Genomic DNA, 14,971 nt, shown 5'->3' on the forward strand with positions numbered 1-14,971 from the left:
CTTCGTAGCCATGAGTAATTGATAATCGGCGAAGTCATCTAGCATGATCGACAGAAGCGAATTGCGATGACAAACTCGTGGTGCGCAAGACCCAAGGCAAGGAGAGCATTTGTCTGCTGTCCTTGTCTCGGGTTTTACTTCTCAGTCATAAAGCATAAAGGGTTGGATCTGGGTTCAGGGTAATTTCGCCGGACGAGGCCCCTTGACAAGCGTCGGTTTTTCGGGGAGGTTTTACGTGTTATGGGGGTGTCAAAATTGTATGGAAAGATCGTGAAAGACCCTGTCGTTGTGACTGAAATTGGGTGTTGTGACCCAGAGCTTCCTAATTAGCGCAAAAAGAAGTAACTTTTCCTTCAGAATTTTTTTTAGTTTAATTAAGCTAATTGAGACAGATTAATGAGCTACATTGATGGAAACCACCTGTTTAGACGGCAAAAACCTTCACAAGTATGACGCAGAGGTTTCTAATCTTTATCTCAAGTACATTTCTATGATAAATAAGGGTTCACTCTTAGTTGAAACACCCTGTATGTTCCATCAAGCGGGTCCAGCAGCCGATCAGTTCTGCTGTTCTGTATCCCTCCTCTCTAACTCTCTAAATCCAGTTGACGTCGATAAAACTGGCCACAAAATCGGAGCCTCATTAGGTTGGCAAGTCGATGGAGAATATCCGTTCCAATCCAATTCACTTCAGTTTCCCGTCAGTGATGGTGCCCAGTAAATACACGTGAAATATAGTTTAGGATGCAAGGAATAATGCGGAACCGTATTTCAGCTCCTGATGGGCTGGCCAAAAAGTGTGCTGAGGTACAGGTATAGACAGATCTCCTTAATGGCCAGACACACACTTTCTTACAGACGTCTCTGGAGGCACAGGGGGTAGAGTCTCCGTGATGTCCGGGAAAGCACTTAAGGAAATTGCTTAAAGCGACTGTTACATCCGTCGCAGTAGATTCCGAAACGATTGTGCCTCTTTAGTTCACGTTCGTCAGTGACAATAACGCCGAAAAATCCAACGCGGATTACTGGAGTTATTCCTGTGCAGGTTTGATGTAACACATACGAAGAGCAGGCATATATTGAGAATATTCCGGCATTACCGCTCTGGAAATGGGAGAAAACGTCACTTGGACAAGGCCAATCAGTGGCGGCCTTTGGCAAGAACAAATCCAGTCAGAAAGTGGCTGGAGGGCCCTTGGCAACCGACCGGTGCGGGAGGAGCGGCGTCTGCTGGTCGCAGGAATCTGTGATTGTCGTGTGCAGTGTTGTCTCTGTTTAGCGTCGGACGTTCTCGTACAGCCAGGAGCGTAACATGTGTTCAACGCGACATGGTCGCCTCAGAGCTCACACTAGTAGGCGAAGGTCGGCGAATTTACCGTTCAATTACCACTTAGTATATTGCAGTGCGAAGACGAAGCAGACGACGTCGGAGACAATCGCCAGCGCTGCAATTCCATTCGTGCGACTGGGTGACGTCACCATTGCGTCACTTTTGATGGGCTTCCTTAGCTTCAGAGGCAGTTCCAATCTTGCAAACTCCTTTATGTAATATGTAAGCCGTTTTCAGAAGAGAAACTTGCTCAATTTCACTGCGAAGCAGCGACGAACGTTACCGTATATCTCGCACACACGGGTGTACGGTTGCCATAGACTCTGTATAAGGCGTCGTCTCGCAACCTACACTTACGGAAGTCACACAGCGTTAGTGCATCGCTCTGTTGTTATTGCGCGCAGCCTCGTGGACAAGTTGAGCTCTTCGTAGATATGCCGTTTTGGTGCATCGTCCCGTCACTGTGTCTCACGTCGCACCTTCTTTTTGGTTTCAGCTGTGTCATCTCCTCTTCTGATATCGTGTTTTCTGCTTCAGAAATGCATTGTTGATGACAGTCTTATGTTGTTCGCTTATTTGCTGTTGGATTATTCAGATATCAGCCAAGGTTACCCCCAATACGCCAGCTCTTTTAAACGTTTTTAGTTTGTTCCTCAATGCATTAAGTTTATTATAGAGCATTGCCCTCGTTGTGATTCTATTATCTCAAAGCCTCGCGACAGAATTCCTTTCGACAATGTTAGAAATACTGCATCCTTCACTGGCCTCAGTATAGAACCAGCAATTACCTACAAAATATATATGTTACATTAATATTTATGCATAATCAGTTTTCGCCAGTGAATAGTTTCAAGAAATATATTAATTTTACTGAAGAAGAGACGGTTGAGGTGGTCGGTCTCCACTGGCGCGCGTAGTACCAAACAGGACTTCGGTGAGGTGGCGTTCTATTTCCGAGCGATCTGCCTGCCGTCGTGGCGGTGTTTTGAAGACGCACCGGAGGACAAACTTCCATAATTTTTTTATTATGGATGATTGGGAATTGAAAGTGTGTACTTATTCGAATTGTGAGTCATACAACTGTTAATCTAAAAAAAAAACGCAAAGCAAAAGACGAAATGGTCGGATTTGAAATTACCGAATGCCGACCTAAAAAAGCGAGAAACTGTTAGGTGCAAATAGGGTCCAAAGGAAATCAGGTTTCATGTTTATGATATTATATCATGCAGTATATGGTGTCCATTTGTTAATTATTTATGTTACAACGGTTGCAGAATGCCATGCGGACGAAATTCCTAGAGGAGAAAGAGGAAGCGGTCTCGAAAGGTGAGTGCTGATCAGTTAACCCGCAACAACGTTTTAACAAAGCAAGAACGCCAACTTAACGAAGGGGCAAGTAAGCTGTTGTAGGGGCACAGTAAGCCCTAGCAGTAGTCGACATGACTCTAGGCGCAAATGCTGCTCCACCACCAAAATACAAGTCGAAACACACATTGGCACATTCATTTTCCAAACCATGTCAACGACGTGCGCTGACTGGACAGTTATATCAGTAAGTGATGCTGTCCCACCACCCGCTCTGAGAGACTGATCTTTTTAGCAGTCGTGTCGTATGATTAGGGCGTAAGTGCATTTTACTAAATGGATTTTATTTTCTGCGTATGACAACTAATACACGTAGCGGTGGTTTAGTTTTCTTGTGTTCACAGAACAAATACTTTACTAAACCTGAATTCTTGAACAGCACGAGCACACTCTGAGAAAGAAAGGTTTGACTTTTTATCTTTTGGGGTAGAAAATGAGGGGTAGAAGCAGTTCTACCCCATCACTTCTACCCCAGGGGTAGAACAGACCCACCCCATAGCGGGGTGGCAGTTCTACCCCGTCCATTCCACCCGTTCCACCCACGCGGATTTTTCGGATAGGATGCGGATATTAAAAAGCTCATCCGCGCAGGGCTTTAGCTCACACGAGAAAGAGTATTACTTAGACCTGCCCATACCCGCTAATCCCCAATCTCAGTTGCCGGCACCGTGCACACCGGAAACAATGCCATAAACTTAACCACCCAGGATTGCAATATGCGTGTTATGCTACAGAAGCAAAGGCTATGATAACCTTGCAGAAGTCTGTGCCACAGCATATTGCTTACTCGTTAAAACCCAACCAGACCAGAGGAAAATTGAAAAGAAAATGAATTAGAACAGGAGGCCAAGAAACAAATATAACATCCCACCGGATACATGCAATGTGGGTCAGTGTAGCCGTAATACCCTCTACTACAAAAAAATTATTTTCTCCCGTATACGAAAAAACACCCTCGAGATTTTTTAATATGTTGTAGAGGAAGGCTCGTTCTATAAAACTGCGTTGGTTTCAGGCGTCTCTTCCGACCTCTTCATTGCGTGTTTTAGGCTCCACTATAGCAAGTTTAGAGAAATCGCATACTTCCTCTTTTTTTCCTACAATGACTACAAGAATTACGTGTCTTGCGATTTTTCCTGTTGAAGTATTCCACGAGGCCTTGTCAGGGAAAAATATTCATTAAAATTTTATGGTTTGATTTTCGACAAAAAATCGCGAAGTAGGAGGAAAATTGCGAAATTTCTTGCCTTTGTATACCAGCACCAATTACAGCACGACAACCGGCATTTGAACGCTGTGTAAAGCATGGTTCCTCTATGCGCAAAAGAAAACCGCGCAGTTCTAGGTGCTTGCTAGGAGCCGCAGCTGACGTTCACGCCAGGCACAGTTCTCGCCAGCGCTGTGAACTTTGCTCGTCTGTAGAACCCGCCACATTGAGATCTGGGAAGAAATGTTTCGTGGTGTGTCGCTTTGCACTACTAGGGACTGCTAAAAATTTTTTCGTAACAATTCGCGATAGTTTTGCGAGGGCCGAGCAGGTCCGCTGGATCATTTCTCGTGGAATCGCCCAACTGGAACGGCTCATACAACAGCATAAATAAATAAATAAATAATTATCCGGGCCGTTATGACTAGACGCCGTTTGTTCTATTTGGGAGGCCGCAAGACAATGGGGATGTTGTGCTTATCTCACTAGTATTTATTATCATCATTATTTTGGCGGGTGGCGAATTTTCAGTTGCTCAGCTCATCATCGCCGCTTGTCCCTGCGCCAAACATATCTTTCGACGCTTCCAGATGTTCGGAACAAACACGCACACAGGAACCAAGCGAATCGACGGGACAGTCCGAACTGCAAGGACGAGCCCAATACCGAGAATAGCAGGCTGAGTCATTACATGCCCACTTGTGCCCGCTTCTCAAAGGCCGGCGCAGTAAGCCACACAGCAGGAAAAAGAATAGCCCCGCTGTAGTGGAGCCTAGCGCCCTTCCCTTTTTTTTCCTGGGAAAGGGAAGCTCGGATAGTATGCTGAAATAAGGGTCACACTTGGCGGATAAATACCTTCTGGACGTAAAGCCAGCGTCATGGCAGCACCGGGTGGCAGAAAAAGTTGTCCCGAGGAAGAGCGGTACATACCCTCAGATATTTTCATTTATCTCTTGAACGGCTGACTTTACACGCGAGATAGTGGTACGAAACCGTTCAGGACACATTTTAGAAGAAAATGGATTGAGCAAATGTCGCCTAGGGTGATATCGTTTTCTGCTGTTCGCCTCAGAAGTCCAAGGTAAATTTTTGGCTATTTTCCAGACGTTCTACAACGTCTCAACGAAAAATCCAAGCGAAAATTGGAAATTTGAAGAAGCCATTTTCTCATAATTGTTAAAAGCTATCAAATGAGGCCGATATTGTTAAGATCGGACGAGTATTTATCGAGAAAAATGGAAAAGTTTGCCCCATAGAAAATACATGGGGCCGCGACGGGTGATATCTCCTCTTAAGGCATATGTGTTATACCTCATGGTAGAGCTACGTCTACCTCGAGGAGGCGAAATTTGCCTCCGCGTAGGAGATAAATGCTATACCTTTTGCGGAGGGATGTTCTACCCTCGGTAGAAGTGACCTGCCCTACAGGGCTATAAATTTCCACTCCTGAAGGAAGCAACGGAGATATTTTTCTACCTTAGAAGTGATATACTTTTGCCGGTGGGTAGGGATATTTCACTCGTTTTGGGAGAAGCATTTGCCACCATATGTATAGAAATCTTCTTCCCTTGCAATGAGAACTGTTCCCTCTTGTCAGGGTGCACGTGACGCTAACAGTAACGACATGCAGTTAATGAATGCTGCTCCGAAGTGGTTAACATTGAAGCACACCGAAAAGGCTGTTACAAATTGCAAATATTTATTTTACACAATCTACTTCGATGAAGACACAGCAGCTGTATCAGATGGGCTCACCAATGCGAATTCATTAATTTGTGGAGCACTTGCAGTGTAGAAGCGGACTTCGGCATGAATTCGATGCCCATAAGCTAGTAAAGCGCGACGAGGGTCCTCACAGGCTCCTTCAAGCTGGACATCCCTATGGTCTCCTTCTCCAGGCATAACTGCGGTCGCCCCGGATGGAATACTTCCCGGGAAAAGCACACCACATGACAGACATGTTCGTTCTCCACATAGAAAGTTACCAGGTTACATAGACAAAATCTTCCAAGTATTTTCAGCAGGACGTTATCTTCGCGGTCGCTCTGGAGAAATCAATAATAAAGTACGAAAAATGCAAAGCTCGCTCCGATAGCTACAAAACAAAACCTTTTGCGATGTACAGTGAGAACGAACGCTATAGGTCTGGGCCGTGATGAAGGACTCGTACCATTCACAAGGTATATCTAAACAGGTAGCGCAACTCCCATAGGCCCCTGTGTTCTTCAGAATAACGCCATGATAGAGACAGTCAGCGCCATCCATCCGTTGCGCGGACTACTACGATTGTAAATAAATGGTGTCAGAGGTGACGTCAGCAGTATGAATAATAAGTAGTGCATAATTGGCTATGGCACGTTTTCGATCGCGCACTTCGTTCGCGTTGTATTTCCTTTTCCTCACCCGTGCAACAGTACCAGAGGAGAACACAGAAAAAATAAATCGTATCAGGTTTAATGAAACATATCAATACGAAATACATATAGTTATCACATATCTTGAGAACTCCAAACAGAAGGGCACCGTGATATCACACAGAAACGTGGAAGGTTCACTTAAGCTCGATTTCTCACCTAGAGCAATACGCACACGCAGTGATTAGACGTTTGCATTTATTCAATGAGTGGCCATTGCAACAAAACATGACATCGTTGGTGCATAGCTGATTCCTGCTAACACTCACGCTATCATGGCCGCTCGTCCCATGTTTTTTTTTTTCGCGGGGCCAGCAACAGGGGATGCATCGTATTCATCAGTTCACACGTGTTAATCTTGACCTACGGGTCCGAGATGTCAACGTCGCTACCTGCTTAACCCAAAAAGTATACGAACTCCGTATTACAATGCACGCCCCGGCGTCGGGAACTTGGCGCCCCCATCGCCCGGCAGCAGCCGCAGTAGCCCCCTCCTGCACTCACGGTTGGGTCGCCGCAGGAGGGAGACCCCCACGTATAGCTGTGCGTGGCTTTCCCGTGTCTGGGGAAAGGGGGATCCTGGCGGTTGAGTAGACCCGGAGGTTGTTTTGGACCCTTCGGGGCCCCTCCGGAAAAGCAACACACCGCTTTGGCCCCTGCTTCCCATAGACGGGTGGTCCTGGAAGGCCCGGCCAGGATTATTCAGCTAGTCGCCATCTCCCACGCTCATTGCTTTCTTCTTTTCTATCCTTCCTTCTCATCTTTCCTTTTCACCTTCTTTGGTGGCGAGGGCCAACCTTGTGCAGTCTTTTCACTCTTTTGAAACCTGCACTAGGGTATAGTGCAGAGGTACGTGTTAGCGTGCGGGGCACGTTCCCTTAGTTGGGCTCGATGGTGGGCGACACACCTACTGCGCAGAATCTCAACACTCTTTGTATGGATACATCAAAACAAAAAAAACCTGATCGGCTCCTCAAAAGGAGTCGCACCGAGAGACAGACACTGAGCATCACTGACCTATCGCCAGACTCCCTGGTTCCCCAAGTTCTTGATTATTCAGCCAAGTGACGAAAACACCTCACTGGCAAAAGTATCACCATTTCTCGTGGCCAAAGTTCTTGAACAGGTCATAGGCAAATCCTATCAAGCAAGAAAACTGAACTCTGGTTCCATCCAAGTAGAAGTACATACAAAGCAGCAAAGCATAGCACTTCAGGCACTGAAAGAGATAGGGGACACACTTGTATCAGTCAGTACACATCGTACACTGAACATTGTAAAGGGCGTAATTTCAGAGGATGAACTGCTTTCCTGTTCTGAATCTGAAATTGAAGACGGTATGAACGAACAAGGAGTTGTCACAGCAAAACGAATATTCATCCGCAGAGACGGCAAAGAGATCCCGACTAAACATATCATACTATCATTCAAACTTCACTCACTGCCCTCAAGTATCAAAGCCGGCTACCTTAATGGTAATGTAAGAGCATACGTCCCAAACCCAAGGCGCTGCTTTAAGTGTCAGCGCTTTGGGCACAGTTCACAAGTCTGCCGTGGCCATCCTGTTTGCCCAAAGTGTGCAGGGAAGGACCATACACCAGAAACCTGTAACAACGAATTCCATTGTGCAAACTGTGAGGGAAACCATCCGGTGTACTCAAGATCATGTCCCCGTTGGAAAGACGAGAAACAGATAATTCGAATCAAGACCGAGCAGAATCTCACATACAAAGCTGCAAAGGCACAACTTGACTTTGCAAAGAAGGGTAGTTTTTCCGACGTGGTGCGCAGGGGTGTGGCACCACCGAGGAGGTCTGTGGAGACTCAGACCTGTTTTCAGGAAACTGAGACTCCACTCTACACCCCCCAGCAGGATGTGGGAGACACGCAAGTGCCTCCCACGTTGCCAGTGGCCAATCAAGAGACTGGCCACAATAAAGGAGCCACGACCTCGTCCAAGGTCGATGGCGCACAGTCTGTCTGGGACGGGAACTTAAAGGTCCCTTCCCAAATATCTCATAGTATGGACGTCGATGAGGATGACTGCATGTCGCAGAAGTCTTCATCGAGTGTATCCAGCTTGCCTGGAAAAGAAAAAAGAGAGAGAAGAGATAAAGGGAGAGGTAGGGGCTCAAAGCCTAACGCCCCTTCCAATGAGCAGCGAAGGCCTGTCCCCCAAAGGGTGCTGCCACCTTAAACATAAGTTATGCTTCAGGTAGTAACTCTTAAGTTGTTGGTCCCTTTAATTACCATTCACACTCTCATTATGGGGCAAGTATTCCTTCAGTGGAACTGTCGAGGCCTTCACACTAACATAGATGATATACATGACCTGTTTGAAAGGTACAGTGCCGTCTGCTTCTGCTTACAAGAAACATACTTACACGAAGAAAATTATAATCCTTTCCGCAGACATAATATTTTTAGGAAGGACCGTACAACTGGGGGTCGTGCATCTGGCGGAGTGGCTGTGGTCCTCCCGCAGAGTATAGCTGCAAGACAACTTCCGCTTGTCACAGACTTGGAGGTAGTTGCCGTGCAAGTCTGCCTTGACACTGTCTTGACAGTGTGTTCATTATACTTGCCACCATCATCATTAATAGAACAAAGAGAACTTGAAAAGCTATGCGATCAACTTCCTCAGCCCTACATCATCTCAGGCGACTTTAACGCTCAGAATCCCTTGTGGGGCAGCTCAAAAGTAGATAGACGAGGGAAAATGTTGGAGAGGGTTCTTCTCTCAAGGCCAATATGTCTCTTAAATTCAGGGTTACCAACATACATAAATTCTTCGACGCAAAGTTTCTCTTCTTTAGACCTTTCGCTGTGCAGTCCTACACTTTTTTCACGTCTGGAGTGGACAGTTGAGCAAAACCCTCGTGGTAGTGACCATTTTCCTACCATTATAAAATTTCGTGGTCCAACAAACTCTCTAAGGTCACGACCTCCACGATGGAAACTTTCTGAAGCAGACTGGAACTTGTTTCAGTCAGAAAGACGCCAACCTTATGTCATTATCTTTTGAGGACACTAGCATTGAAGAAGCAAATAATGCTATCACGAATACAATAATAAATGCTGCTTTGAAATCCGTACCACAAACATCTGGCCGTCTCCCCAAGCGTCCCAAACCTTGGTGGACAAACGATTGTAAGGAAACACGCAAAGAACAGAACAGAGCTTGGGGTATCTTTCGCAGATACCCCACTCCAGAGAACCTCCTTGCATTTAAAAGAGCACGTGCGAAAGCCAAATGGACGAGAAAGCAGGCAAAGCGCTCTTCGTGGTGCAGTTTTATCTCCTCCTTAACACACAACACTCCATCAAAGGTCGTTTGGGATAGACTTCGGAAAATTAAAGGAGATTATACAGGCTTTCCTATCCCCTTACTTCAAGTAAACGGGGCCCCATGTCAGAACTTGGGCGAGCAGGCTGACATACTCGGTCAGCATTTTCACAACATATCGAGTTCTTCTCATTATAACAAGAATTTCCTCCCCATAAAGCAACAAGGTGAAAAACAAGCCATCCCAGTCACAGGTGGAGAAAACCTTCAATATAACAAGCCCTTTACCATGGTAGAGCTCCTGAGAGCACTGTCGTCAGTAAAGGTCAGTGCCCCGGGGCCAGACCGCATTGCATATTCTATGCTCACTCACCTGTCAAGCGAATCTAAAGAATGTTTGCTCAAGTTTTTTAATAATGTCTGGGAAAAGGGCCAAATGCCATCAACATGGAAGGTAGCAACGGTCATCCCCTTCCTGAAGCCTGGGAAGGATGCTTCAAACCCAACCAGTTACCGACCGATTGCACTGGCAAGCTGCCTGGGAAAAACTTTCGAGAGGATAGTTAACAACCGGCTGATGCACTATCTTGAGGTTAATAACTGTCTTAATAATAACCAGTGTGGTTTTCGAAATGCACGTTCGACAGCAGACCACCTCATCCGATTGGAATCCACAATTCGAGAGGCTTTTGTCAGAGGAAATCACTGCGCGTCTGTTTTCTTTGACTTAGAAAAAGCGTATGATACCGCTTGGCGGTATGGTATCGTCCGAGACCTTTACTCATTAGGAGTACGGGGCCGACTTCTCAGTTGCGTAACCAACTTTCTACAAGGTAGGACATTCAGAGTTCGACTGGGGACAGCGCTGTCGCGGCCTTTTATTCAAGAAAATGGAGTTCCACAAGGTTCAGTGCTGAGCGTAACACTGTTTATATTTAAAATGAACTCAATAGCGAGCGTTATTCCCCCTTCTATTTCATACTCTTTGTATGTGGACGATGTACAGATTTCTTATTCGTCCACAAATTTGAGTACTTGTGAGAGGCAACTACAACTCACAATTAACAAACTACTCAAATGGGCCGATCAAAATGGTTTCAAATTCTCTTCGGAAAAAACTGTTTGTGTCCTGTTTTCCAGGAGAAGGGGGCTGAACCCAGACCCCAGACTGACTATCGATGGTCACACTCTAGCAGTACATGAGGAACACAAATTCCTAGGCGTCATCTTTGATAAAAAGCTCACTTTCGTGCCGCACATCAAGATCTTGAAAGCGAAATGCCTGAAATCTTTAAATATTCTTAAAACCATTTCACACCGGTCCTGGGGTGCGGACAGAGAGACTCTTCGCCGCATATACAGTTCTGTTGTTCGTTCTAAACTAGATTATGGATGTGTTGCATATGGATCAGCACGCTTATCAGTCCTGAAAGCTCTCGACCCAGTGCATCACCTTGGCTTGCGGCTGGTACTTGGAGCTTTTAGAACCACACCGGTTCAAAGTTTGTATGTTGAGTCAAACGAGTGGTCCTTGGAAAGGCGACGCTTTTACCTTGCAGTGTCTTATGGGCTGAGAGTAAGGAGCTATCCACATCATCCTGCACACTCCACTGTAACGAGCACTCGTTTCCAACGGCTCTTTATTAAGAAGCCAAATGCTGTGGCTCCATTTAGTATTCGTGTCCAGCGGGATGTAGAACGTTACAATTTTACAAGCTATAATCTACCGTCCTTGCTGTGCAGTAAGCTGGTATCTCCTTGGTATCCACCTGTACAACATGATACAACTCTTCTGAAATTTGACAAACAGAAATGCCCAGCCTTGCAAATACAACAAGAATTTGAAGCCCTCAAGCAAAACTTTGGCGACCATGTGGAGATATACACTGATGCTTCGAAAACAAATACAGGAGTATCATGTGCCATGGTATCTGGTGTATACACTAAGCCACACCGTTTAAGCAATATTTTGTCAATTTTTAGTGCTGAGGTTTATGGCATCATTGTTGCGCTCAAGCATATCTTGCAAACACACACATCATCATCGGTTATATACACAGACTCTCTTAGTGCAGTGCATGCCATATGTGGTCTCCACATGCACAAAAACCTGCTGGTAAGACAAGCACAGTATCTTGCGAGTCTTATACAAGGAAAGGGCCACAGTTTGTGCATTTGTTGGGTGCCCAGCCATGTAGGCATAAAGGGAAATGAGAGCGCGGATCGTGCTGCCGCTGCTGCTCAGGATACCGACATTACGGCATTTGAGATTCCTCTCAGTGATCTCCTTAGAGATCTCAGACATGTTATCAACAAAGAATGGCAAAGCTCTTGGGACACGCAAACTCTGAACAAATTGCACACTATCAAACCACGGATAAAACAGTGTGCACAACATTTCGAAAATCGATTAAATGAAGTTCTATTCAGCCGTCTGAGAGCTGGACACACCTTCTTAACACACGGGTATCTTCTCCGAGGCGAGGAGATACCACAGTGCGAGCATTGCGGGACAGCCTTGTCCGTTATGCATATACTCATAGTTTGCACCCATCACGAACGCCATCGTCAACAACACTTCTCACTGTTTTACAAGTATAGGATTCCTCTTCACCCAGCGCTTTTGCTGGGGGACGAGCCTCTCATCAATTTTAACCATGTGTACAACTTTTTAAGAGACATAGGTTACCTGAACGACCTGTGAACATGGAAATATTTTCACTGCTTTTTACCTTTCCTGTTTTGACTTTAAATAAAATCGATTATTTTTAACTAGCTTTGATTCATACCATTGCCGTGGCGCTCTATGGCCAAAGTTGCCTTTGCGCCATTAAAATCCTAATCATCATCATCATCAACAATGCACGGACACACGGCATGAATACACAGATGCACGGATAAACACGCCCACTGTGACACATGCGCAAAGGAGCAGGATACGGAAACGTACTCGGGTGGTAGATGATTTCGTATATGTGTACGAGTGGGGCAACAGAACGTTTTTTCTACATTGAAATTATGAATAACCTATTAGTACGCACACAACCCATGCCCACTTTCTAAAGTTTTTGTGTTTACGATCGTACCTCTACTGTCAACACCCAGGATCGCTGGCGCCTCATGATGGTAGCCTTGCCGATGGGTATGATTTAGAATTTTCGCTTGTTTTCGCTACCAATTTAGATATACCTTGCCATTCATGTGCCAGACTGGGACCACAAGGAATGTGACTATCATTGCTGCACATATACATAATCACATGAATATTCACCCGAGGTGACACGAGAATTAAAGAAAAACACCCTCGCAATCCACATGCGCTATGGAAGCCATAAAATCAGTGAAACGTCCGAATTACCTGTGAACTATCTCGGAAGACAAATCATCTTACCGTCACCATGTTCAGACTCTAAAGGCTTCAAAGAACGCTTCCAAATGGCGGTTCTTTCGACTGTACCTCAAAACCGCCTCCGAAATGTCCTACATAACTCTGTCCAAGGCAGTTTCAATGACAGTCCCTGTGATCGCATTGCATTCTTCCCTAATCTGAACGAACAAAAAGTGCTATGAAGGCGTATAAATGATAAATTCGTACTAAAGAAAACCAAAGTGGGAGCTGTACAGTCACGTAAAGTACCTGCTTGTGCAGTTTCCACACAGTTGTCAAAGTCGTCATCGTAGATCTTTAAGGAACGAAAGAAAGTATAATTATCCCACTGGGACACTACATAGCGCGACATCAGTAAAGAACTCAGCAGAATATAGCTGATGACTACGACAAGCACCTATCACGAAAAAAAGTAAATAACACTACTCACTGTAAGGCGCTTGCACATTAGTTCATCGTCCCACAGGCAGAGCACCGTTGAGATGCCGTCGCAGGACACCACCGCCATTCTTTCGCTGTAACTTGTTATCATCTTCATTGCTAGATTTGTTGCATGCGGTATGCACGACTGTCCGCAATGAACTGACGGCCTAGAATGACCCAGTTTCTTCCCTTCGTCTCTCGCCCATTTTCAAGAAGAAACACAAAAGCAGCAGACCACGTACACTGGCCTTGAGTGTTTGAGTATTTCCTAGCACGACCTCAAGATGAAGCTAATGTATTCCCCCCGGATTAGTGCGTCTGGGGTATTATGGTCAAAGCTGTTTTTCCTCGAATAGCGTTGTCGCACCAATATCTCTAGGGAGAACAATAACCAAGCAGAGAAGGAGAGTATAAAGAGGTTCTGCACAACTGCATATTCCAGGTTAAAATACGCCTGTATGAAGGGGATCTCCCCCTCGTGTCTGTTTTAGTTTATTCTCTTTTCTTCTCCTTTTTAGTTTAATTTTGTTGCAGAAACGGGAGAATTAATCGGGTGATTAATTCAACCTCTCCTTATTTTTGTTACAGTAAGTAACTACGCATGCATCATCGTCTTTAAGCAGGATGCGAAATTTGAAATACCATAGTTTATGTAAATCCGAATTTAAATCTTCATTAAAAGGAAAGACAAATCGACTTGACATAAATTTAAATGCGGATTAAACATGATTAGATTTGATAACGCAACTTGATTTGCATTTGATTTGTCACCTCCTTACAAACGCGGTTTCGATCTACTCGTAAAACCGCTCTGTTCTTTTTGTACCATTTTTACTGTCTTCTTTGTTTGTGTGTGTGTGTGTGTGTGTGTTTTGTTTTTTTCATATTTGCAAGTATACCAAATTACGTCCAATTTGCAGGGCAGGCGCGAAGGGGTTCTGAAATTTATGTGTGGTGGCGCTAACTCACTCCGCAATATTTATCAACAGTAAAGCAACCCCGTTCAACAAACCCTGTCTCTTTATAGATCAAATTAGGTTTTAAATAAAACAAAACGTCTCTTACGAGCGCTAGTTCTTCAACGCCGTAAGTTAAGTATTACCGTAAAGTGAAACTTTCTCAGGTTTTTTTAACACGCGATGAAAGCTCATCGCACAGCACCCCTTATTTAACGTTTCTCGCTGAAGAGTGACGTGTACCCCACCAAAAGGTTATTGGCGACCTAGTCCGGGTCTGTGTTTGCGATTTTGGAACCGGAATATGTACACGCTGACACTGACCCACCGATACCGGCCCAGCACTAAATGCTAGTGCATTTCGGACCTGGTCCAGCCCAAAACGCTATTGGATTCTTCTTTCATTTTTATAAAATGGTATCGGTCAGTGATGTGGGTATGCCAAGATACATCAATAATGAGGAAAATAGTATCGGTTTAACGGTTCTATACTTTTCGTTGCTACTACCGTGTTCAAGAAATCAGCTACATAAACTTTCTTCACAATGGTCCGTTTTTTCTGCCTTTCAAGTTCAATATAATAATCATGACAAAAATTCATT

The sequence above is a fragment of the Ornithodoros turicata genome, chromosome 1, assembly GCF_037126465.1.
Source record: "Ornithodoros turicata isolate Travis chromosome 1, ASM3712646v1, whole genome shotgun sequence".
In the NCBI taxonomy this organism is placed as follows: Eukaryota; Metazoa; Arthropoda; class Arachnida; order Ixodida; family Argasidae; genus Ornithodoros; species Ornithodoros turicata.